Source organism: Rattus rattus, chromosome 1 (genome assembly GCF_011064425.1).
Source record: "Rattus rattus isolate New Zealand chromosome 1, Rrattus_CSIRO_v1, whole genome shotgun sequence".
In the NCBI taxonomy this organism is placed as follows: Eukaryota; Metazoa; Chordata; class Mammalia; order Rodentia; family Muridae; genus Rattus; species Rattus rattus.
In genome coordinates this window covers 34,494,235-34,518,208 of record NC_046154.1, presented here as the reverse complement: position 1 = coordinate 34,518,208, position 23,974 = coordinate 34,494,235, and the positions used below count along the sequence as shown (strand labels likewise).

The window sequence follows — 23,974 nt, the reverse complement described above, 5'->3', positions numbered from 1 at the left end:
TTGCTGAGCTTTGCACATTTTCTACAACCTGAAAACATCTTTCTTAGTATTAATTACTTATCTGTTTGAGTGCGTGCACATGCGTGTAGAAGTAGAGGTCAAAGGGCAACTTTCAGTGGTCAGTTTTTCCTTTCCACTATGGATTCCAAGGACTGAACTTGGGTCACTAGACTTGGTGACATGGGTCTTTATCTGTTAAGACATCTTGCCATCCTTCCTACAATGGAGTATGTGTGTGTGTGTGTGTGTGTGTGTGTGTGTGTGTGTGTGTGTGAGAGAGAGAGAGAGAGAGAGAGAGAGAGAGAGAGAGAGAGAGAGAGAGAGAGAGAGAGAGAGATAGGTAAATTTTAGCCATTTCCTTTTGGTAGATCAGACTGTAGATCAGGCTAGCCTGACAGAGATCTGCCTGCCTCTACCTTCCAAGCATTGGAAACACCCTGTGCCATCATGGCCAACTGTGTGTAATATCTTTACACCCAGCTTCTAAAGCACTAATTCCTTTGCATTCATTTGTTTGATTTGTCTATTTTTGTAGTCCTGGTGCTTAAAACGGGGACTCTTGTGCTGGATGAAAAGGCTGAGGCATTGCCCTAGCTGGAGGAATAAAGTCTCCATGAGAGAGATTTCACACAATTCTGACAACTTGTCATGCCACCTTATTCCAGAGATGGTGATGATGACGATGACGACGACGAGTGGAACCACACCTTGTTCAGGACTGTTTAATTATGGATAACTTTTTTGTACTCTTTTTAAATCTAAACCTCATGTCAGAATCTTGATGATGGATTGGGGAGAGCAGGAAGTGTTTTCTCGATGTTTCTGTCCCCAGTATGGCCACATTCGCTTTCCACTATTGATACAGGGAAATCAGTCAGGGTCCTCCTTTGAGATTCTTAGCCTCATTGGTAAAAGAATTGTAAGAATGGACTCAAATAGAAACTCAAGAACAATTTTATTACAGTTTAAAAGGAAACCCCAGAGCACCTGAGCTGTGAGTCATAGCAGAGGTCAAAGGTCATGTCATGGCATGGAGGGCAGACGTATGGTGGACAAGCAACCACATAGCAGGAAGAGAGGCTTTAAAGAAAGGATAATGAAGCCCAAAAGTGGGGGAGCCCAAAATGTTAAGGAAAACATGCTTAGAAAAGAGAGAAAGAAGAGGGAAGTCATGTCTTATTGCGTAATTCAGAAAAAGCATCAGATTTAAGACCCTTACAGGGCTGTAACCTCTGAGCTTCTGCACTTGGGAAGGGGATCTTGATAGGAAAAGTACAGCGTCTCACTGAGGAACTACGTATCCTGTCCATCTCTGCAGTGTTGTCGCTTATGGTGAGCCCACTCTAGCCAGTGATTGAACCAGCCCAACCGGAATGTCAAGTCTCCACTCTGGACCAAGAGGTTTTGTTTTGTTTTGTTTTCTACCCTAACACTTGTCTATTTAGTTGGCCTCTTGAGGATGAGTGGACAAATCTAGTTGGGGGGTCCAGGGTCCAGGCTCTGACCCTAATAACGTTTGTTTTTGGGTTTGGTTTGGTTTGGTTTGGTTTTTCAAGGCAGGGTTTCACTGTATAGCCCTGGCTGTCCTGGAACTTTCTCTGTAGACCAGGATGGCCTTGAGCTCAGAGATCTGCCTGCCTCTATCTCCTGAGGACTGGGATTAAATGAGAGTGCCACCACTGCTTGGCCAGTGTACCAAAGTAGATGCCCCTAATCAGAATTCTCAGTAGATAAAGATTTTTGTGTTATTGTCCTCTGAGTACTCGGAATGAGCTAGCCCAGGGAACTGCACTACTAGGTTAGTTTGGACAGAGGGACACTGAGGCAGACTGTCCCTTTTACTAAGAGAGTTACTAATGCCACAGAAAGCATTTCAGGAGTTCTTAAGAGAATTTGGGCCCAGGAGACAAGCTGGGTTTCCCTTTTCATAAGGTGTCTTGGGGGAGGGGAAGGCCTGTAAGTATTCCATAGTCCCTGTTTGTCATTGGGGTGGAGTGGGGTTTCAGGGTTACAGCAGGTGTTGCCTGTTATCTCCATAGCAACATTTCCTTTTGTAGGGGAGTGTGGGTTTGTGGGGTGTGTAGGGTGTAGGGAAGGCCTGATTCATTCAGGGCAGCAGAGTCTGGAAGGCACGACCACCAGTGTTTTGTTTGGTTCATTAATCGGTGATACTAGTTGTGGTGGGGGCTCATGTTTAAGTTCATTGTCTGCTTCGAGCCCTGGAAGACTCCAGCTTCACTTCTTGTCCCCTTCTCTCCTCCCACAGTCTGAGAAAACGCTCTGGGCACTCAGGACCCTTCTATGCTCTTGGGGCAAATCTGGTTCTCAACACTTACTCTTGTTTTCTGTTTTTGTTGTTGTTGTTTGTTTGTTTTTAAATTTTATTTTATTTCCCAGGATTTCTTACATTCTAGCAAAAATCACTCATAAGTCAAAAGAAATTTTATCTCTTAGCCCACCCAACCCCTTCCCCTGCCGATGCCCCCTCCCACTGAGACAGGTTTCCTACAGCCCAGGCCGCTCTCCAGCTCTCTGTACAGTTGTGGATACCATTATCTTCTGACTCCCAGCGGAAGCTGGGAGATGGTGCTGAAATGGAGTCTGAGGCTTCCTTCACGCACCAGGCAGACAAAGTCACTCCCCAGTAAGCACTGAGCTATCTTCTTCCCTCTCTTTGCTCTTTTGTACTGGGTTTTCCATGAATCGTTAGCATCCCATACCCCATAAACAGAATGTCTTTGAGTTATATATGCATATGATAGCACAACTGCTTTGGCAGGAATGGAGAAATTCTAGAGACACTGTGTCTCTCAGTTCATCAACTACTAAAACAATGGGCCTCAAGGAAATGGTTATTTCCCCCAGGAATCTCATGCTAGAAGAAGGAAAGTCCCCAGTCAAGGGGGAGCTGGTCTCCCAGACATTTCAAACAGTCCCAACAACATGTCCTATCACCCTACAGGTTGGGACTGAAGCCCAGATCATTGTGGGACCACACCTTAACCAGAACTGCTTACATGTGCACATCCACTCTTGGCTCTCCATTTAAACTTTGAACTCATTATAGGAGTTTAACGACTGGAGGGGTTTGCTGGATCTCTTTGTCCCTCAGCCCAGTGTGCCCACCTTGACCAAATTAAATACCAAACAGTGCAGACAGGAGACTTAAAACGTGGGTTTGAAACCATTCCAGCTCCCAGTGTGAACAACTCAACAGATGGTGCTGTTCAATTTGATCCGGGGCTCAGCTCAGGGTAGAGAAAGCTTTGCTCTTGCGAAATACACAACCCTTGACAAGAAAAGAGAATGCTGCAGATGTTTCAAGTCCCTTGACGGTATCATGCAGGTAGAACCGAGTGGCCTGAGGATGTGTCTCTACTGCACCTGCTCCAGAGTTTCCGCCATTCCAGACCTGCTGCCTTCCGTTTCATCTACAACAAGAGCGCCTCTGTCTGCTGTACATTCACATTTTCAGAAAAGGAAAGGGAATTGGTCCTTGGTCAAATGTTCTTTTCCCTGGTCTAGACTCTGTGAACAGTGCTGGCCATGGAGGATACACACAAGTGTTGTGGGGTGGGGTGGGAAAAAGTAGGAGTTCTTGGAGAAAGGTTTAAGTGGGAGAACCCAGATGGGGTCAGTCAGTGACCTCCCTCCTTCTCTGCTCTTTGACCTGCAAGCTCATTGCTCTTGGAGGGCGGCTTTTGCTGTGAAGTGACACCTTGACCATGGCAGCTCTCATAAAGGAAAACATTTAATTGGGGGCTGGCTTACAGTTCAGAGATGTAGTCCATTATGGCAGGAAGCATGGTGGCATAGAGGCAGACATGGTGCTGGAGAAGGAGCTGAGAGTTCTATCTGGATCTGCAGACAGCAGGAAGACAATGCTACACTGGGCCTGGCTTGAGCATCTGAGACCTCAGAGCCTACCCCAGTGACACACTTCCTCCAACAAGGCCACACCCACTCCAACAAGGCCACACCCACTCCAACAAGGCCACACCTACTCCAATAAGGCCACACTTCCTAATAGTGCCACTCCTAAGGACCAAAAATCCAAATATACGAATCTATGGAGGCTATTCCTATTTAAACTATTACAGAGGGGAAATAGTATGCTGTCCATCTATTTGTAGAAACCACAAAGGGAAATTTCAAATAAGAAAAGGCCCTGTGAGTCTCTCCCAGTGTTGGTTGGATGGACAAGGATGGTGTGGCTATAACAGTGTTGCAGTGAAGCCTGGTCTGTTGGTTCCAAAGAGATATGACCTTGTTGAATTTACCATAGCTTAGAACCTGCTTGTGGATTTTACAAACTTAGTCTTGCAATTCATTGGTGAGATTTTTAAGAAACAGATATAGAAAGCCTGTAAGATGTCTCATCATGTTAAGAATTTGCTGCTAAGCCTGATGACTGGACAGTGAACTCTGGAATGGACAAGGTGGAAGGAGGAAATCTACTCCTGCAGGATGCCCTCTGACCTTGACACATGTGTTCTGAGTGTGCATGTGAATCTGTGTGTGTGATTTTTTAAAAAGAATTATTATTAAGAATTAGCTGAAGACAGCTACAGTATTCTCATACATAAAATAAATAATTCTCCTTTTTAAAAGATTTATTTATTTAGTGTATATGAGTACACTATCATTGGCTTCAGACACACCAGAAGAGGGCATCAGATCCCATTACAGATGGTTGTGAGCCACCATGTAGTTGCTGGGAATTGAACTCAGGACGTCTGGAAGAGCAGTCAGTGCTCTCAACCACTGTGCCATCTCCCCAGCCCTGCGTGTGTGATTTTTGAAAAGTGCTGGTATATAAGGGAAATGGCCCCATCAGTAAAGTTCTTACAACAGGAATTCCTGAGTTCGGCTCTCCAGCATCCACATAAAAACCCAAGCGTTGGGTGCGGTCCTGGGATCACAGTACGGAGGAGCTGGAGGTGTGCTTACTCCCGGGGCTCATCCTTCAGCCAATGCCAAATCAGAATCACCACTCTCCAGGATCCATAAGAAACACTATTAAAAACACTAAAACAGCCATGTGTTGGCTGCGGTGGCGGTGGCGGTGGCGGTGGTGGCGGTGGCAGTGGCGCGGCACACGCCTTTAGTGGCCAGCAGATCTATGTGCTTTCAGGGCAGCCAGGGCTGCTATACAAATAAACCAGGTCTCAGAAAAACAAATAAAACAACAACATAAGAGTGATTGAGTGACATCTACCTCTGGTCTCTTCATGCCTATGCACACACATGCATGTGTATCTACACACTCACCGTTCACACGTATGCCCATATATATCACATACATAAAAAAAAAATAAAATAAAATGAAAAAGCTGAAACCCAAATCCTAAATGGAAATGTATCAATTTAAAATGATGACCGATGCATTAGCCTTCCCTGAGTCTGTTTTGCAAACACCTTTGAATATCCCAATTCAAGCTGGGTGGTGGTGGGGCACACCTTTAATCCCAGTACTCAGGAGGCAGACGCAGTTGGGGATAGGTGGGGATCTCTGTGAGTTCAAGGCCATCCTAGTCTACATCGTGAGTTCTAGGACAGCAGGCTACACAGAGAAACCCTGTCTCAAAAAACCAAAACCAAAACCAAACCAAACCAAAAAACAAAAACAATACCAAACCAAATCAAACCAAAAACAAACAAACAAAAAGAAAGGAAAAGAGAAAGAAAATCCCAACTAAATGTCAAGTCCAGTTTTGACCAGTTCTGACTAGTTCTGACCAGTTGACCAGAATGGAGAGATAAATAGGACTCAGCTTTTGCTCCCTGAGGGCTCCCTATCTTGTGTGTGCCTTGGCTGTGGGCAGGTGCCTCTCTGAAATGACACAGCCAATTCTCTACCAGGAGGTAGCCTGTTCAGCATGAAATCCTAACAATGGCTGGCCACAGGGCCGGATAACGGGAGCTGGGACCTCTGCTGACCAGGTTGATGAAACAACCACTATCCATGGTGTGGTTTTCAGACCCTTTGCCTCCAGGTTCCCTTGGGGCTTCCCTAGCTGCTGACAGGGTGTGTTCTCCTGAAATCGCTTTGTCCGGAGAGACTAAGGGGCTTCTTTTCCCCCTTCTTTCTGGTGAATGAGATCATGGGATGGTTACTGAAGTGCCTTGGATAAGATTAGTGCCTGATAAGGTCAAACCACATATCTCAAAGCTTGCACGGGTGGTTAAGACATGCCTTGAATTGTATGGGCTTGTTTTTTAAATTCCTCAAAAATTGTAGGTTGACATCTGAAAAGGGAGAAAGACTACTGGGCAAAAGGCTATACCAGGAGGAAAAGGCCATACAGCGACAGGAGAAAAGGCATGCGTGCTTGAGCCTTAAGCATGGTTCGTTTTTATTTGAAATGACTGTAAAGGGATTGTTATCTCTCCAGGTAGCCTTCACAGAAGATGTTAACTGTGCTGGAATTCTCGATTCTCATGCTGCCGAGAGGCTTGAACAAGGCTCTGGAGTGAGGACTCCTCTTCCTCCCCATTCCCTTAATTTTCTGTCCTTCCAATCCTGCCTCTCAAGGTTCCTCCCTCCCTCTCTTCCTTCCCTCCTTCCCTCCCTCCTTTCCTGCCCCCCCATTCTTCTTTCTACATACAGTTACTGCCATATTTAAGAGTCTAGCATCTAGTCCTGGGTGTGAAGCATTAGTGGATGCATCCTGAGTCTCACCGTGCTGTACTGACCATGCTGCCATCACTCAGGACGGTCCCTGAATTCCTTAGTTCCTCATGCCAAGGCACCCTGGCTCGTGCAGCGTGTGCCCCTCTGACTAGGTTCTTCTCTTCTTCATTGCCTTGCTCACTTTTCTTACACGCTCATCTGCTTTGACTGTGACACTCTCCTGTCTTCCAGCCAGCTCTCATCCTCTGCCTGGCAAGCAAGTTGTGTCACCTACTTTGAGACAGACAGACAGACAGACAGATGGACGGACGGACAGACAGATGGACAGACTGATTGAGTGAAATTCCCTCATATGTAGGTATAAGATCTTTGCAAAAAGCCACAGCCACCCATTTCTAGTGGCCAGAGCAGTCCAATGTACTCTGTGGCTCGGTTCTCACCTACTTTCTGGGTCTTGCCTGCCTACAGACTTCCTGTTGAGCTCTGGGCTCTGGCCTCTCTTCTACCTCCCCTGGCCACGTTCATTACATCTTCCTTGTTGGAACTCCTTAGAGTCCTGTCCCAGATTCTCTTCTTCCCCCTGAGTTTTCTCCCTGTGTGACCTCATCTTCCTACATAGATCACCTTGTCATGTCTAGGTAACCCAACTTTTTAAGATAAGCCTTAGCTTGGTGGCGACACATAGCCTTTAATCTCGGCACTTGGGAGACAGAAGCAGGTGGATCTCTGAATCTGAGGCCAGCCTGGTCTACAGAGTGAGTTCCAGGACAGCCTTGGCTACACTGCAAAACCCTGTCCTAAAAAACAAAAATGGGAGAGGAGAGAGAGGGAGATGAGAGGAGAGGAGAGAGAGAGAGAGGGAGGGAGGAAAAGAGAGAGGGGAGAGGGAGGAAGGGAGAGAGAGAAAGAGAGAGAGAGGTCGTTATATATAGCTTTCAGTGGGCTATAACCCACTGTGTAGACCAGGCTGACCTTCCACTTATTCTTTTTTTTTTTTTGGTTCTTTTTTTCAGAGCTGGGGACCGAACCCAGGGCCTTTCGCTTCCTAGGCAAGCGCTCTACCACTGAGCTAAATCCCCAACCCCTGACCTTCCACTTATAAAGATCCGTCTACCTCTGTCTCCTGAGTGCTGGGGATAAAGGTGTGTGCACTACACTATACTTTTTGAAACTTTTAAACCTCTATTTTCTCCCATTAAGGGAATGGGGAGACTTTGCTGTCTCTCAAGACCCCCATCCATTAGTAGGGTGTGCTGTGCCTTGAGCAGTGGCCGATAAGAGAAATGGGGATCAGGAAGTTGAGAGGAAGAAGCAGTCAGGGTACAATTTCCCTGGTCCTGCCCTCTCCATCAGTGACTATCTCTGCAGCTCCCCTTCCAACCTTGTCTCCAACTCCTCTGAATCCAGTAGTTGTTCAGTCCGCAAGGCTGGATGCTTCAGCTAGCTGGTCTTCAGTAGACACTGAAATCCTGAAGACGTAGGCTGTGATGCCAGTGAAAGGAATGGACTGGGTTCTTGGACCTTCTGTTCATAGGTAGCCATTGTGAGGTTAGCAGGACCATAGCCTGTAAATCATTTGAATAAACCCAGGGACCAGCGTCAGTGGGAAGCCTTGACCACCTCTGTGTCTCCAGGGGCAGTGAGCTGAGCAGCAGTGTTTACTGCACTCAGTTCCCAGTGGAGTTGGAGACAAGGCTGGAAGGGGAGCTGCAGAGATAGTTACCGATGGAGAGGGCAGGACCAGGGAAATTGTACCCTGACCGCTTCTTCCTCTCATTTTCCTGGTCTTCATTTCCCTTAACAAGGGTCAAGGACAAGAGGCAAAGAGAGAGGCTTCCTTCTTCCTTGTCCTTTACTTACTTCCAGCAGGAAGTGTAAGCCAGATTAGAAGTGGATCCTTCTACTTCAAATGACGTAATTAAGCAAATATCTCTCACAGGTTTTAATTGGGGTTTTAATGAAATATATTTAAGTTGACAACTGAAATCGCCATTACACCTGGGATTCATCCTTACAAGCCAGACTCCTCCTTAAGTTCACCAGTGTGACAATATTATTTATTTTTATATGTTTATGTCTTTGTGCATTTATTTAATGATTGATTGATTGGTGTTTGGCCTGAATGTATGTTTGTGTGCTTTGTGAATGCCTGGTGCCTGTGCAGGCCAGAATAAGGTGTTGAAGTCCCCGAAGCTGGAGTTACAGATGATTGTAAGCTGCCATGTGGGTGCTGGGAATTGAACTCAGGACCTCCATCTCTCCTACTCCCAGAGCTACAATCTTAATGCTTTTCCCCCTTCTTTACTTTTTGTTACATTGTTGGGGGTTAAACACAGGGCCTCACACGTGCTTAGCAATTGCTTTACCTCTGAGCTGTGTCTCCCAGCTCATTGTTTTTTTTTTTCTTTTGAGACAAGGCCTTATTATTTACTCAAGGCATGCCTCAAAATTGTGATCCTCCTGCCTCCACACCTTAAATGTTAGGATGATAGGTAAAAGGGCCCTAGAACTGACTCCATGTTGGAAGTGTCAGTCAGGCCATAAAACTCAGCATGCAGACAGCACCACCCACCTAAACAGAAACAAAGGCCTACTCCATCCAAGTCTGCATGGAAGTCTCTAAGTGAACTAACCTTGATTTCTGGTTTCTGTAGTTCTACTTTTAGCTTAACTGTTCTTGTTAACTGAAGTATGTCAACCAAGGACATAGTTTTTGTGCTTAAAATTTCACCCTGAGTAAGGCTCGGTGCTACACTGGGATCCCAAACACCAAGTGTAGTCAATGACCGGCTACTAAAGACCTTCCAATGGCTTAAACCCATGTCCAGGCAGTCTTCTCTCTGGTGGATACCTCACAACAGTAGGCGTGTGCCACCATGTTCTGCCTTCCTCTTAACGGCTCTGATTCTGCCCCTTCCTTTATACATCCCGGTCAACACTTTGAATCAGGCATCCATTATCCAGAGAATCCAGTATCTTCCTCTCTTCCTCTGGTCTCTGGCATCTGCAGGCACATCAACACACACACACACACACACACACACACACACACACACACACACACACAGAGTCCACATACAGGTAAGCAGGTACAAACATAAACACATAAATGCCACTCTAAGTGATGTTGAGGGTATAGAGTTCAGTGGTAGAGCAGTTGCCTGGCCTGTGTAAGGCCACAGGTTCTATCCCCAGCACAGAAGAGAAATACAATCTGAGTCTGACTTCATGTTTAAGCTCTCTCCGAGTCCTTCCATGTGTATAGGGTAAAGTCTGGATATTTCTCTGCAAGACTTGTAAGGCCCTTTCTGGCCTGACACTCCTTGCTCACAATTCTGAACTTCGGCGGCTTATCTTGTATGTCATATCTAAGTGTTCTTTATTTTTTTCTAGAACTCTCCCACGCAGGCAAGTCCTCCCTCATCATGCTGCCAGAATCTTGGTGGAAGACTTTTCTTTGGCTTGCCGGTCCAGGAGGGCAGGCACCAGGTGAACCTACTTCTCCACTCTCAGGACCTGGCACAAGGCCAGTCATCCTCAGCGTACTTTGAATGGCTAATCCCAGACTGGCAAGCCCGTCGCACCAGGGCTAAGGTACATTGAGTTTGTGTGCAGAGCCTAGGAGCTTGTGGCTAAGCTTCTGCCCACCAGCACTATCAAATTACTCAGTTGTTGTAGAGTACCAGGCCTGGGTCACACTAGAGTGTGATCCAGGACAATCCCATGCAAAGTAACTGAGACCTAGCAGAGCAGACCTTTCCCAGAGACCTGAGAACGGACGCTGGACTCAGTCACATACAAGAAGGCAGGACGCGAAGGAGAGAGACATGGATAGCCCAGGAGAAAGAGCAGGGTGGCTGTCACAGGCTCCCTGGCACAAACCCAAGTAGGAGGAGGCCAGGACTCATTCATCCAGGGCCAGCCCAAGGAAGACTGCCTAGCAGGCTGGCCCAGCCTAGGCCAGGCCACCAGGGGAGGGGATTTCCTCTGGTTCCCTCCCGCGTAGGAACCTGTCTGGACAATTTTAGTTCTGGGAGGGCAGGAGAGGAGCCTGGCAGGCTGCGGCTGGAGCCTCCAGGCAGCTCCGTTGGCCCCTTGACGTGGAAGATCCGACTGCAGAGTGGGACCGCTGTGACTCGGCCTCCCCGGGTAAGGTGCAGGGGTTGGGGACGGGCAGTGGGGGGCCCGGTGTTGAAGCAGGAAGCTGGTGGTGCTGAAGCAGGAATTCTAGGTAGCTTCCTAAACCTGCTGACTGCTAGCCCGATGAGGGGAAGGAAGGGTGCTGCTTCCAGAATCAACTTTCCGGAAGAACCTAGAGAGGCTGCTCCGGGTTCTGAAACTTTTCAAAGTTGGCAGCGCTCTGGAAATGGCTGGGAGTTTAGTCCTGCTACCTCACTGCACTGTTCAAGCAAGCACTGCTTTATTACTTTCTCCCCAGCGCCCTTAGACTCCCAGGGCTTATTTTAATTTTTATTCTGGGCGGGAGGACTGGTGGTGTGTGTGTGTGTGTGTGTGTGTGTGTGTGTGTGTGTGTGTGTTACTACGTCAGCTACACCTGCAGCTACACCCATGATTGGCTGTACCACCACCAGAGCTGGTAGCTACCTGTTTCCTTAGCCTCTACCTGCCTCTGCCCTGGAGATTGCCAGGAAGAGGTTTCAGCAATTCCAGCAAGGGAGCTCTGCCGTGTACTATTTCCTCCTTCCTGCTATGGGCACCTAAGGGATTTACCTCAAGTAATCCGTCGTTTATTTTTGGTCCTTTGTTTACTCATGAGTTGAGCACACACCTCAGTTGTCCGGGGGGCGGGGGGGGGGACACGTCCTTTCTGCTGTGAATAAAGAAAGTTGAAATTTATCCACCCGTATCCACAAGCTGACAGGCAGGCCGCGGGGTATGGCGAGAGTCACAGGCCTGGATTGCTAATTCCCTCATCTCCTATTTACTTCCTGGACCTGAGCATCCTCATCTGTAAGGTCATGGCTTTGTTTGTTTGTTTGTTTGTTTGTTTTTAAAGATGATAAGGAACTATATGAATCAAGACCGGCCAGGTGGTTGGCACACAGTGGGGCCTGGGTAAACATCTGTGTTTTCTTCTTCTTTGCCCCTCCCTAACTGGCCTCTCCCTTGCTGTAGGCTTGTAAAGTTATAGACCACAAACCCTGGCCTTGACAGTGTCTAGATGGCTTGTAAACTGAACTGAGTAGTGGAGGCAGGTGCTCTAGGGTGTGGGAGGCCAGAGACTGTGAAGGAAGGAGGCCAGCCTCTGGCTGAATGTACAAACACTGGACTAAACCATGATGTTGTGTTTCTGACTTGAGAACTGTCAGAGTCATTATTCTCCTCCCATACTTAAGAAAATTCTGTTTTATTACTTCTTTTTGAAACAGGGTCTCACTATGTTATCCGGGCTGGTTGGAACCCACTGCGTAAACTAGGCTGGCCTTGAACTTCCAGAGATCCTCCTGCCTCTGCCTTCCCAAGGTGCCACCACTCCCAGCCTTCCTTCCCCATTAAAGATTTGTTTGGCAATTTTGAACATTTATGAAATAAATCTTAGTCAGTTTCAGACACCCCAGTCCTCTTCCTCCCATTGATATTCTTCTCAATGTCCCTTCTACATTAAGTGTGTGGCCTACTGAGTTCGGAGTTATTTGCTGAGTGGGAGTGAGGTTTATTTAGTGTCAAAAAGATTAATTATCTGTGTCACACTACAGAAGAAAGTGACGCCCCTTCCCCAACAAGTGGTGATTGCCTATAGTCCCTCAAACCTAGTTGGGTCTGAGCACTCAGCCGTCTCAAGGGCATGGTCTTGGGTTTGTGAAATCTGTGATCTCAGCATTCAGGAGGCTGAGTTCAAGGCCAGCGGGCTACACAGAGAGACCTTGCCTCAGATCCCAAACCAACCAAACACAAAGACATTCTTTCATTAAATCAAAACCCTGCCACATTACTCTCATCTCCATAAGCTTTACCCAAGGTTAATCCATAATGGATCGAGGATTCAGATTTGTAGAGCAGACTCCATGCTGCCTGCTCAGTTCCTTGATGTCTTTCAAGGTCTCTGTATAGAGGGCAGAAGTGAAGGTGTCGTAATCCCTTCTCCTGTTCTGAGCTGTTTCATCCAGGTAGGAGGAGACACTCTTGTAGTTATTCCTCATTCATTCATTCATTCATTCATTCATGTGCTCTATCTGTCCTAGGAGGTCCCAAAGGGTGGCAACTAACCTGAGATTACGATTCATGCCCGTAGTTTCTGCACTGGGAGGGGCCAGCATGAGGATTTTGTGAGTTTGAGTATGTCTTGGGCTACATAGCAAATACTAGACCAGTTAGGGCTGCAGAGTAAGACCCTGTCTCAAGTGACCAAAACCAAAACAACCTGGGCAGCCAAGGACCCAGGGAGAGTGTCAGCACCATTGCATAAACGGTGCAGCTTCTGTGCCCTTGCTGTAAAGTGCTCAGCGAGCCGTCTGTGAGTAGCCGAAGCTGAGCGAGCAGTCTCCAACGGTGCGTTCCTGGGACTATGCAATAGGGACGCAGAATGGCTCCCACAGACGTCTCAGACTGAGGATGCCCGCAGTGTGAGAGAAAGCCTCCCAGACACAGCAGAGGCTGACGAGCCACCTCAGAGGGGCCCTCACTTTGGCCAGGTCTGTTATGTTCCCTGCTGTAGCGTGCGTGGTTCTGATACATCCACAACGCTAGGGAGATGGCAAGGCTTCCTGCAGAAGAGATGGAAAGGGACTCAAACTGGGAGGAAAGATGCTCCACGGAGGGCAGAGCTCATGAGGAGATCAACTGGAGAACGGGAACCTGGTCTGCTTTGGCGCAGTGTGGACACAGTACAGGGTGTAGTGGGGGGCGGGGGGGGGGGATGGGTGGTGAGAGTGGCTGGAGATGTAGATCAGTTGGTAGAGTGCTTGCCTAGCGTGCAGGGGGCCCTGGGTCCCATCCCTAGTGCTGCATAAACCAGAAGCAGTGATGGCGCCAGCAATCCCAACACGCAGGAGGATACGAGACGATGGAATCCAAGGCCATAGCTCAGCTACATACTAAGTGTGAGGCCAGCCTCCAGTACATGAGACTGAGAGGCTGTGGAGACGGTCAGGTGGTAAAGCGAAAGGCTGCACAAGTATGAGAGTGATCTCCCGGACTCAAAAAAGCTGCGTGTGATACCACGTAATTCTTATCCTTACTCAGCTCTAGGGGGCGGAGACAGGAGGATCCCTGGGGACCTCTGAGTAGCCAGAGAGCCTCATCAGCGAGTAGCCACAATGTCAGCATCACTCACTGTTCCTGACTGCAGACTCAATGTGATCAGGTACTTCTAGCTCCTGCCGCTGTGGTTTCTGGCCACGAGGGTCTGAACTCTCAAACTGACAAGAGAAACCTTTTCTCCTTTAAGTTGCTTTACCAGGTATTGGATCACAGCAAGTCACTAGTACAGGCAGTAAGAATCCTGTCGTAGCTAGGCTTTCCAGTACTGCATTCAAACACCATCACCGAAAATCAAGTTGGGAAGGAAAGGGTTTCTTTGGCTTATAGATCTATAACGCTGTTCACCACTAAAGGAAGTCAAGACAGGAACTCAAATAGGGCAGGATCCTGGAGGCAGGAGCTGATGCAGAGGCTGTGGAGGAGCGCAGCTCATGAGCTTGCTCAGCCTGCTTTCTTATAGAACCCAGGCCCACCAGCCTAGGGATGGCCCACAGTGGACTGAGCCCTCCCCACCAACCACTAATTAAGGAAATGCCTTACAGCCAGTTCTTATGGAGGCATTTTCTGAATTTGGGCGCTCCCCTTTCAGATAACTAGTTTGCGACAAGTTGACATAGACTAGCTAGCACAAATGTTTGGTCTGAGTTTAAATAGGCTTATTTTTCTGTGAAAATCCTTAGAATAGTGTCCAGCTCATAATTAGCATGAATGAATATACTTAAGTAAAACCAGTACTATTAGTTTTTAGTAAGGTGTAGTCCCTCCCTCTATTCACCAAATCTCTTTTGTTTGCTCTTACTCAAAACCAAAGAGGTCTCTGGTTATCTCTCCCTCCCTCCCTCCCTCCCTCCCTCCCTCCCACCCTTGCCTAGTACGCACAGGCATACACACGAAGCCCTGGGTTCAATCCTCAGCATTGCATAACCTGGGCATGGTGGTGCACACCTGCAATCCTAGCATTTGGGGAGCAGAGGCAGGAGGATTGGAAACTCAAGATTATCTTAAGACATTTGAGGCCAGCTTGGTCTAATATGAGTTTTTTATTTATTCCACCTGCGGTCCTTGCCAAAGGAATGATGGCCCAAAATTATCCTTCCTATCTCAATCTACTAAGAGAATCAATCTCTCGTAGACAAGCCCAGAAGCTTGTCTTTGGTGACCGGAGGCCCTGTCAAGTTGAAAGTATCAACCATCACACAGTCCTTTTGGGGGGTTGGGAAGGAGGGGTGGAGACAGGGTTTCTCTGTGTAACTGCACTGGCTGTCCTGGAACTTGCTCTGTAGACCAGGCTGGCCATCGAACTCACAGAGATCCACCTGCCTCTGCCACCAAGTGCTGGGATTAAATACTCAACTTCGTGTAGTCCTTTTACAGATGAAGTTCCTGAAGCACCAAGAGGTTTAATACAGGCTGGGGGTGTAGCTCGGTGATATAATGCTTGCCTACTATGTAAAGCCCTGGGTTCCATCGCCATAACTTAAAAAAGAAGGAAAGAAAGAGAGAAGGGGAGTTTGGTGCTTTGCTTATGTTGCATAGCTCTTAAGCAATGAAATCAGGATTTGTAGTCAGTCACTTTGAATTTCTCTGGAAATTGGCTTCTTAGTCATCACGTCAGTCTGTTAATTCTAAAGTCCTTTGGACTTTATTTTATGGATTGTAAAATTAGAGCTGAGAAGAACCAACCCGGGAGGTGGAGCAGGGAAGGTCAGAAGTTCAAGGCCAACCTTAACTACAAAGTCAAAGAAGACCTTGGGCTACGTGACACTCTTTCTCAAAAACACAAAAGCCTAAGTGAAGTCTGGGTTATGATCTCAGTAGTTCAAGGCCAGCCTGGGCACCTAGTGAGACTGTCAAAAAGTTAAAAGAGAGCTGGGGAAATAGCTCAGCGGTAAAGCACTTCTCTGGTACCCATGAAGCCTTGGGTTTGATCTCTAGAACCCTTCCATAAGTACAAAGAAAGAGTATAGCATTTCAGACTTCCCATGGGATACAGGGGCAAGACAGTGGCTAAACAGCAGACATGGGCTTTGTTCGGTGGGGGTTAGCTCCTGGTCAGGATTAGGGGAAGTGACTTTTCTACAGTCAAGCAGGGGTTGCACTGGAACAAGAACCAGGGTTTTCTCACTCTTTTTCCTCTCTTCATTTACTTGATTGGCCCATTCGGGGTTCACTGAGTGCCTTTCACTATGTAGATGGTACGGTGCAGGTGGAACAGGAAATGAACAATCCCGACCTTCCTGCAGCTAGTACAGACAGACAATAAATACGCTAGATATTTTTAGGTTCGGTAAGTGTTTGGAGTCAGGAAGCAAGAAAACGTACTAGAGTATTGGAGTGGAGGAAGGTGTGGGCAGGGAGGCTTTCTAGGGAGGTGCCAGCCCTATGTGGGGGGGTCGGCGTTGCTGTGTTGACATTGGATGGCTGGTTAGAAGGAGCAGCAAGTGCAAAGACACTGAGACAGGAGGGAGGCTGACAGGAGGCAAGTGTCACAGATAGGAAGAAGTCCCCATGGCTGCAGCACATTGTTGGGGGAGACTGATGGAAGCTGGATCCTATAAAAAGGCGGGAGCTAAGTCACGCAACTGCTGTGCTTATCCCAAAGACACTGCAGACAGCTGAAGGCTTTTCTCCCTCTCCTTTGGGGTGCTAGCCATGGAACCCAAGGTCTTGTACCTGTGAGCAAGTGTTCTGTCGGCTGGGGTACACCCCGGCCTTGCCATGGCTTTTGAGCAAGTCGGTGTACTCTGGTGTATGGCTGTTGTAAAGAGAACAGGGGTGGAGGTGGAGGCTAATTTTGGAGGCTGCTTCACTTGCGTCATCTGCATTCTACTGTAGAGAGGGATACGGAAGTGACCAATGCCAGTGAGGAGACATAGTGAGATTTCCTCTTGCCATCTGGTGTTGCACGCAGCTTTGGCTACCCCACCTAAGATCTGGGAAAGGCAGCGCTAGCAGTCCCCACCCAGATTCCTTTGAATCCATGGATAAAAACACAGACTTACGTGCCGCTCAATTTCAACTTGCCTTATTGGCTCAATTGCTGGCCATTATTAAACTACCTCAGCTAGCATGGCTAGCACGCCCTCCCCAGTGCTCTTAGCTCAGCACCCTAAACCTGTCCTCAACTTCGGTCACTCGGCTACCTTTAGTCCCAGGTCAACCTCCTACCTGTAGAAGCGCCCTATGGCTGCTCAGCCCGAGAGCTCACATAGCTGCTGGGCTTTGTTCTCTCCAAAGTATGGCCAACTCTTTCTTCCTTCCTTTCCTGTATCTGCTCTCTTGTTTCCCACCTATTCATTCCACCCAGCAATTAGCCCATGGCTTCTTTACTGATAGATCAAGAACCAATAGGGGAACCGGACCTTAGCATCAGCACCACCTCTACAGTCTGCTTCTCTATATTGATAGCTAATGCTGTAATCATAAGTAACTCCAGTGGGTCAGGAATTTAGGGAGGTCATACGCTTTTTCTGTTCTCTTTGCTGTCAACTCATATCATTCCATCGTCGTGTTCTTGGCTGGGAAGTCCAAGGAAGTGTCATTATCGGTCTGGTGCCTTGTTCCTCTACATGACCTCAGCCTCCATGCTGGAGTATGACCTTCTGCTGAGCATGGTGGCCTGAGGGTAGTCCACACACATGTCTCAAAGCCTGGCCTTCAGTCCCCAGCTCTCCTTCTGTCATGTGGTATTGGTTAAAGCCAGGCACAGGTTGGCCCCGTGACTTATGAAGAGAGAAAACCTGTTCCATTTCCTAGTGGAAGGGATGGTAACTAGTGTGCTCATCTCCAGTGTCCCACAATAGGCTCTGGAAACTGAATAGCCTGCCCTACTGTGCCCGGGCTGACCCACTTTTCATCTAAATCACTGGATACGGCGGTGCAGCGATTCTTAGGACTTTGTATCTCTCTCTGAATAGGAGAGGAGCAGACTGTTGTTGTTCCGTTGTTTTGCTTTCTTTCTTTTTCTTCTTCTGTGTCTTTCTAGTGTCTAACACATACCAGGCATCTAGGGACTGTTTGCCAAAACACACACTCATCCTGTGAGCTTTGGTGGTCACCAGAGAATGGCAGGATTGTAAGAATACCCAGGAGTGGTGGTTAAAAACATATGCTGGTTCTTAATCTCTCTTCCTCTCTCCCCTTCTCATCTTCCCACCTCTGCCTCTCTCCCCTTCTCTCCCTCCTCCTCTTTCTTTCATTCCTCAAGCTCCCCTTCCCTCTATCACTATTCCTTCCATTTCTCCCTTTCCTTCCCCTCTCTCCCTCTCTCTCTCTTTTCTGTTTTTCTGTCTCTTTGTCTTTCTGTCTTTGATTCTCTTGTGCCTCTGTTTGTATCTGTCTCTTGGTCTCTCTCTCCCCTCTCTCTCTCCTCCATCCCTGTCTCTCTGTCTCCATCTCTGTCTCTCTGTCTCTCTGTCTTTCTCTCTCTCTCTCTGTGTCTCTCTCCTCCCTCCCTGTCTCTCTGTCTCTCTGTCTCTCTGTCTGTCTCTCTCTCTGTGTCTCTCTCTCTCTCTCTCTCTCTCTCTCTCTGTCTCTCTGTCTGTCTGTCTCTCTCTCTGTGTCTCTCTCTCTCTCCTCCCTCCCTGTCTCTCTGTCTCCGTCTCTGTCTCTCCGTCTCTCTGTCTCTCTGTCTCTCTGTCTGTCTCTCTCTGTCTCTCTCTGTCTCTGTCTCTCTCTCTCTCTCTCTCTCTCTCTCTCTCTCTCTCTCTCTCTCTCTCTCTCTCTGTCTCTCTCGTGTTAGGATTAGAGGTGTGCACTGCCATGCCCACTTGGGATCCAGCTCAGTGAACACTTAACCTTTTGAGCTGCTTTCCCAAGCCTGAAAACAAACCTCTAAGGCAGAAGCCACTTCCATCTCCACTTCTTCTCTCTGTGTCTCTGTTTCTCTGCCCCTGCCTGGTTTTTTTGGGGGTGTTCACCAGAGAAGACTGCTTGGACATGGGTTTAAGCCAATAGAAAGTCTTTATTAGCCGGTCAGTGGCTACATTTGGCATCAGGATCCCAGTGTAGCCCTGAGCCTTTCTCAGGGTGAGCTTTCAGGCATAAAAATCACATTCTTTTTTTTTTTTTTTTTTTTTATTAACTTGAGTGTTTCTTACTTACATTTTGAGTGTTATTCCCTTTCCCGGTTTCGGGCAAACATCCCCTTAATCCCTCCCCTCCCCTTCTTTATGAGTGTTCCCTCCCCACCCTCCCCCATTGCCGCCCTCCCCCAACAATCACGTTCACTGGGGTTCAGTCTTAGCAGGACCCAGGGCTTCCCCTTCCACTGGTGCTCTTACTAGGCTATTCATTGCTACATATGAGGTCAGAGTCCAGGGTCAGTCCATGTATAGTCTTTAGGTAGTGGCTTAGTCCCTGGAAGCTCTGGTTGCTTGGCATTGTTGTTCATAAGGGGTCTCGAGCCCCTTCAAGCTCTTCCAGTTCTTTCTCTGATTCCTTCAACGGGGGTCGTATTCTCAGTTCAGTGGTTTGCTGCTGGCATTTGCCTCTGTATTTGCTGTATTCTGGCTGTGTCTCTCAGGAGCGATCTACATCCGGCTCCTGTCGGCCTGCACTTCTTTGCTTCATCCATCTTGTCTAATTGGATGGCTGTATATGTATGGGCCACATGTGGGGCAGGCTCTGAATGGGTGTTCCTTCTGTGTTTGTTTTAATCTTTGCCTCTCTATTCCCTGCCAAGGGTATTCTTGTTCCCCTTTTAAAGAAGGAGTGAAGCATTCACATTTTGATCATCCGTCTTGAGTTTCATTTGTTCTAGGCATCTAGGGTAATTTAAGCATTTGGGCTAATAGCCACTTATCAATGAGTGCATACCATGTGTGTTTTTCTGTGATTGGGTTACCTCACTCAGGATGATAAAAAATCACATTCTTGACTGACGAACTTCAGTTAACAAGAACAGTTAGCCAGAAGCAGAACTACAGAAACCAGAAAGCAAGGTTAGTACATTTAGGGACTTTTCATTAATTATGGATGTGGATGGACTAGGCCTTTGTTTTCATTTGGCAGGTGGTGACGTCTTCATGCTGAGTTGAATGGCACTTCTATCATGGAGTCAGTTGTGCTAAGGTCTGGACTCTGTTAGCTTCCCTTCCCTCCCTCCCTCCCTCCCTCCCTCCCTGCCTCCCTTCCTTCCTTCCTCCCTTCCTTCCTTCCTGTCTGTCTGTCTTGGACGCCCATTTAAAAGTCTTATGCCCAGGGGCTCATCGGTTAAGAGCACCCATGTTCAGTTCTCAGAACCTGCATTGGGAGGCTCACAACCTCCGGCAATTCTAGCTGTAGGAAATCCCTGAGACATTGCACTCATGTACCCATGTCTACCCCTAACTGTTAAAAATAAAAACAAATCCTTAGGGGCTGGAGAGATGGCTCAGAGGTTAAGAGCACCGAGTGCTTTTCCACAGGACCCAGGTTTGATTCCCAGCACCCACATGAGAGCTTACAACTGTCTCCATTTCCAAGATCTGACACCCTCACACAGACATACATGCAGTCAAAACACCAATGCACATAAAAACAAATTGAAAATAAAAATAAATCTTAAAAAAACAGAAGCTTGGTGTGGTTGTCCCCAGTTTTAATCTCAGCACTCCAGAGGCGAAAGCAGAAGGACCTCTTGAGTTTGCAGCCAGTCTAGACTCCAGTGTGATTTCTAGGCCAGCCAGGACTATACAGAAAGACCCAGTCTCAAAAAAATACAACAAAAATAAATAAATCCACGAAAGGCATCTCGGTAGGGAATGGTGGTGCATGCCTGCAATCCCAGCATTTGGGAAGTGGAGGTAGGAGGACCAGAGTTTAAGATCATCCTTGGCTACACAGAGGGGAGCATGGTCTACATGAGATCCTGTTTTAAAAAACGGGGGGGGGGGGGCGGGAGAGAAATTCTAGCCCTGAGGAGGCAGACAGGAAGTCTCTCTGGGGCTAGTTAGCCAGCCAGCCTAATCTACCATCAGGCATCCCAGGTCCCAGGGAGAGACCCTAACACACACACACACACACACACACACACACACACACACACACACACACACACACACACACACAGAATCCAAGGTGGACAACTCCTGGGACTAGACCTTTGGTCTCCACGCACAAACACATGCATGATCCATGTGTGTACCAGCATGTACTCTGATACACATATATACACAGAAGTGAAGATAGTTGGGAAGAACACATATTGATTTTCTTTCTCTCTCTCTCTTTCTTTCTTTCTTTCTTTCTTTCTTTTCTTTCTTTCTTTCTTTCCTTTCTCTCTCTCCCACCCTCTCTCTCTCCCACCCTCCCTCCCTCCCTCCCTCCTTTCTTTCTTTCTGTCTTTCTTTCTTTCTTTCTTTCTTCCTATCTCTTTTCAAGACAGGGTTTCTCTGTGTGGTTCTTGGAACTTGCTCTATAGACCAGGTTGGCCTTGAACTCAGAGATGCCTCCCAAGTGCTGGGATCAAAGGCATTGTGCCACCACCAGACTACAGATTTCTAACAAACGCAATGATTTTACCTTCTTAAAGTACTGACATGATGTCAGAGTTTCTTTAGTCCTGTGCTCTGGAATGCTAGCTCGGTCAAATCACTTAAATAATGTTAACTACTTTTGGAAAAAATTCGGGATAGTGCCTTTCTCAGTGTACATGTGGCAGCTTTGAAAGCTCAGTCATGATCAGTGAGGATGATGATGTGTTGAAGATAACACAAGGTCCAGGATGGAGTCCTGTGTCCTCTGTAACGGTGGGTACTTTTAGGAAATGTTCATTAGGAGCTCAGCGGTTAAGGGTACTTGTTGCTCTTAGAGGACCCAGGTTTTTTTCCCAGCACCCACATGGTGGCTTGTAGCCATCCATAACTTTAGAAGATCTTATGCCCTCATCAGACCTCTGTGAGCACCTGGCAGGGAAAACACTTATGTGTATGACATAAGATTAATCAAACAATTGTTTATTTTAATTTTGTGTGTGTATGTGCCTGAGTTTATATTTGTACATATACCACATGTGTACGGGAGTCCATGGAGGTTAGAAGAAAGATCACATCCATTGAAACTGGAGTTATAGACAGTTCTGAACACCATGTGGTGTTCAGAACCAAGCCCTGTCTTCTGTAAGGGAAGCCAGTCCTCTTAACTGCTGAGCCATCTCCGTAGTCTCTCCCTCCCTCACCCTTTTTCTGAGACATGGTCCCTAGGCAGTCCTGGCTGACCTGGAATGTACTACGTATGTCTGGCTGGCTTTGAACATCCATTGACTCGCCTACCTGTGCCTCGAAGGTGCTGGGATCACTGTGTATCACCCACCCCACGTGCAGCTCAGCCGCATATGCTATAATCACTACTACTAATTTACCTAGGTGTGTGCACCTACATGATGTGTTAAGTAGCTCTTGGAGGAGCTTAGGGCCCCAGGGGACCGACTTCGCAGTCACCAGGAATGCAAGCTTTGGTGCTTCCTTCGCTTTACCTGTAAGTGGATACAATATCTTCAGCCCAGGGTGAATGGGAGCATCTCCCAAAATAGCACGAGTAGGAGGGACTCTGAAGACTGGATAAGGGAGGAATCATGACAGTCTTTCAGTGGAAGTAACACAAACATACTATTGTGCATACCACCCAAGCTCTGATTCCTAGCCCTGAACCACAGCCAGGGTGGTGGAGTTCATGGAAGGAGCTTTGAGTGCAGAGTGAGCCACGGAGAGGCCTGGGGAAGCAAGGCTCCTTACCTTAGTTGCCCTCTCTAGGGAGGGCCAGTGGGCTTCGCCTCCAGAACGGAAACTTTTAGAGATGGGACTTGTGAAGGCATTTTTGTCCTTTAAAATCCTTTGTCTATTTATTTCAAGTTGTGTGCTCATACAGGGAGCAAGAAGAAAAAAGCCACAGCCACAAACCTATAATACTGAAAAAACCAGTTCTTAATTTCAGTAGCTAAAAAAGCGTCCTTTCAGGCCATGGCCACAGAGAGATCCCTGCAGGCTCTGGACCAAGGCATAATGATGGTTTACAGTGTGATGAAGGAGACTGTTAATCTCTGTGGCTCAGAAGCCCAATCCCTGGCCTCACCAATTACCCGGGTTGCCTAGCAACGCCACCAAAAACCTCCCACTAGGCCCAGCTGGGCAGCAAGTGGGTGCACCCAGTACAGACTGCTTGCCTCTCTGGCCACATGAAGGCTGCGTTCAGCCCCGGGGAGGGACTCGCCTGGTACTGGTGAAAGGGTGGGACCAGCTGCGTGAAAAAACAAAACAAAACAAAACAATTCAGCTGTTTGCAACCCACTCCTTCCCTGCAGTTAGGAAACAACATAAGCGGATGGCCAAAGTGTCTTCCTTTAACGAAGAGATGTCCACAGGGTGTTCTCCCAGCATCCTCCTGAACTAGGTAAAGAAGAGACGGTGAGCCTGACTTAGTCTTTCCAGTCCCGAGAGAGAGAGAGAGAGAGAGAGAGAGAGAGAGAGAGAGAGAGAGAGAGAGAGAGAGAGAGAGGTGAATCCTGTTCTTGTGTGGGCACTTGTGTCCACTTGCTGTCCTTGTGGTAGCCAGGTCAGTGATGGGAATGTCCAGCCCTAGCCTGGCTTGCATGGTGACCTGAAGATACACTTCCATTTAGAATTTAGAATTCCCTGAGTTTGGGCTGGGTCTGTGTGGGCAGCCAGAGGGAGGAGATAAGGTGAGGTATGTGTGTGTGTGTGTGTGTGTGTGTGTGTGTGTGTGTGTGTGTGTGTGTATACAAAATCAAAATGAAGATGTGCACTTCCATAACGTGTGTTCTAGAAAATGCCAAGGAAGGGGCTGGAGAGGTGGCTTAGTGGCTAAGAGCACTGGCTGCTTTTCTGAAGGATCTGGATTCAATTCCTAGAACTCACATGGTGACTCACAACCATCTGTAACTCCACTTCCGGGGGATCGGACACCCTCTTCTGTCTGCCACAGGCATCAGGTATGCACAGGTACACAGACACGGAGGCAGGCAAAACACCCGCACATATAAAAAATGAATTTTAAAAAAAGAGAAAGAAAGAAAATATGGAGGAAGGGAAATATCCAGGAAGTTTGGAGTCAGAAGTCCCAGGCTCCCTCCCAGCCTTACTGGGCTGGACCTTGACTGTGGGAGCCTGAGTTTCCTTATCC

General features: G+C 47.7%; 1 long non-coding RNA gene across 2 annotated transcripts; it reads left to right on the top strand.

Annotated features, from left to right (window-relative positions):
• Nucleotides 1–10,305: 10,305 nt before the first annotated feature.
• Nucleotides 10,306–23,740, top strand: LOC116896957. Of its 2 annotated transcripts, none has more exons than XR_004387387.1 (3): nucleotides 10,306–10,783; nucleotides 23,136–23,224; nucleotides 23,703–23,740. It is a non-coding gene; the product is annotated as an uncharacterized LOC116896957 (long non-coding RNA). The 2 variants fall into 2 exon arrangements; XR_004387386.1 differs by lacking the exon at nucleotides 23,703–23,740 and adding an exon at nucleotides 23,618–23,655 and having other exon boundaries at nucleotides 10,307–10,783.
• The last annotated feature ends 234 nt before the right edge of the window (nucleotides 23,741–23,974 follow it).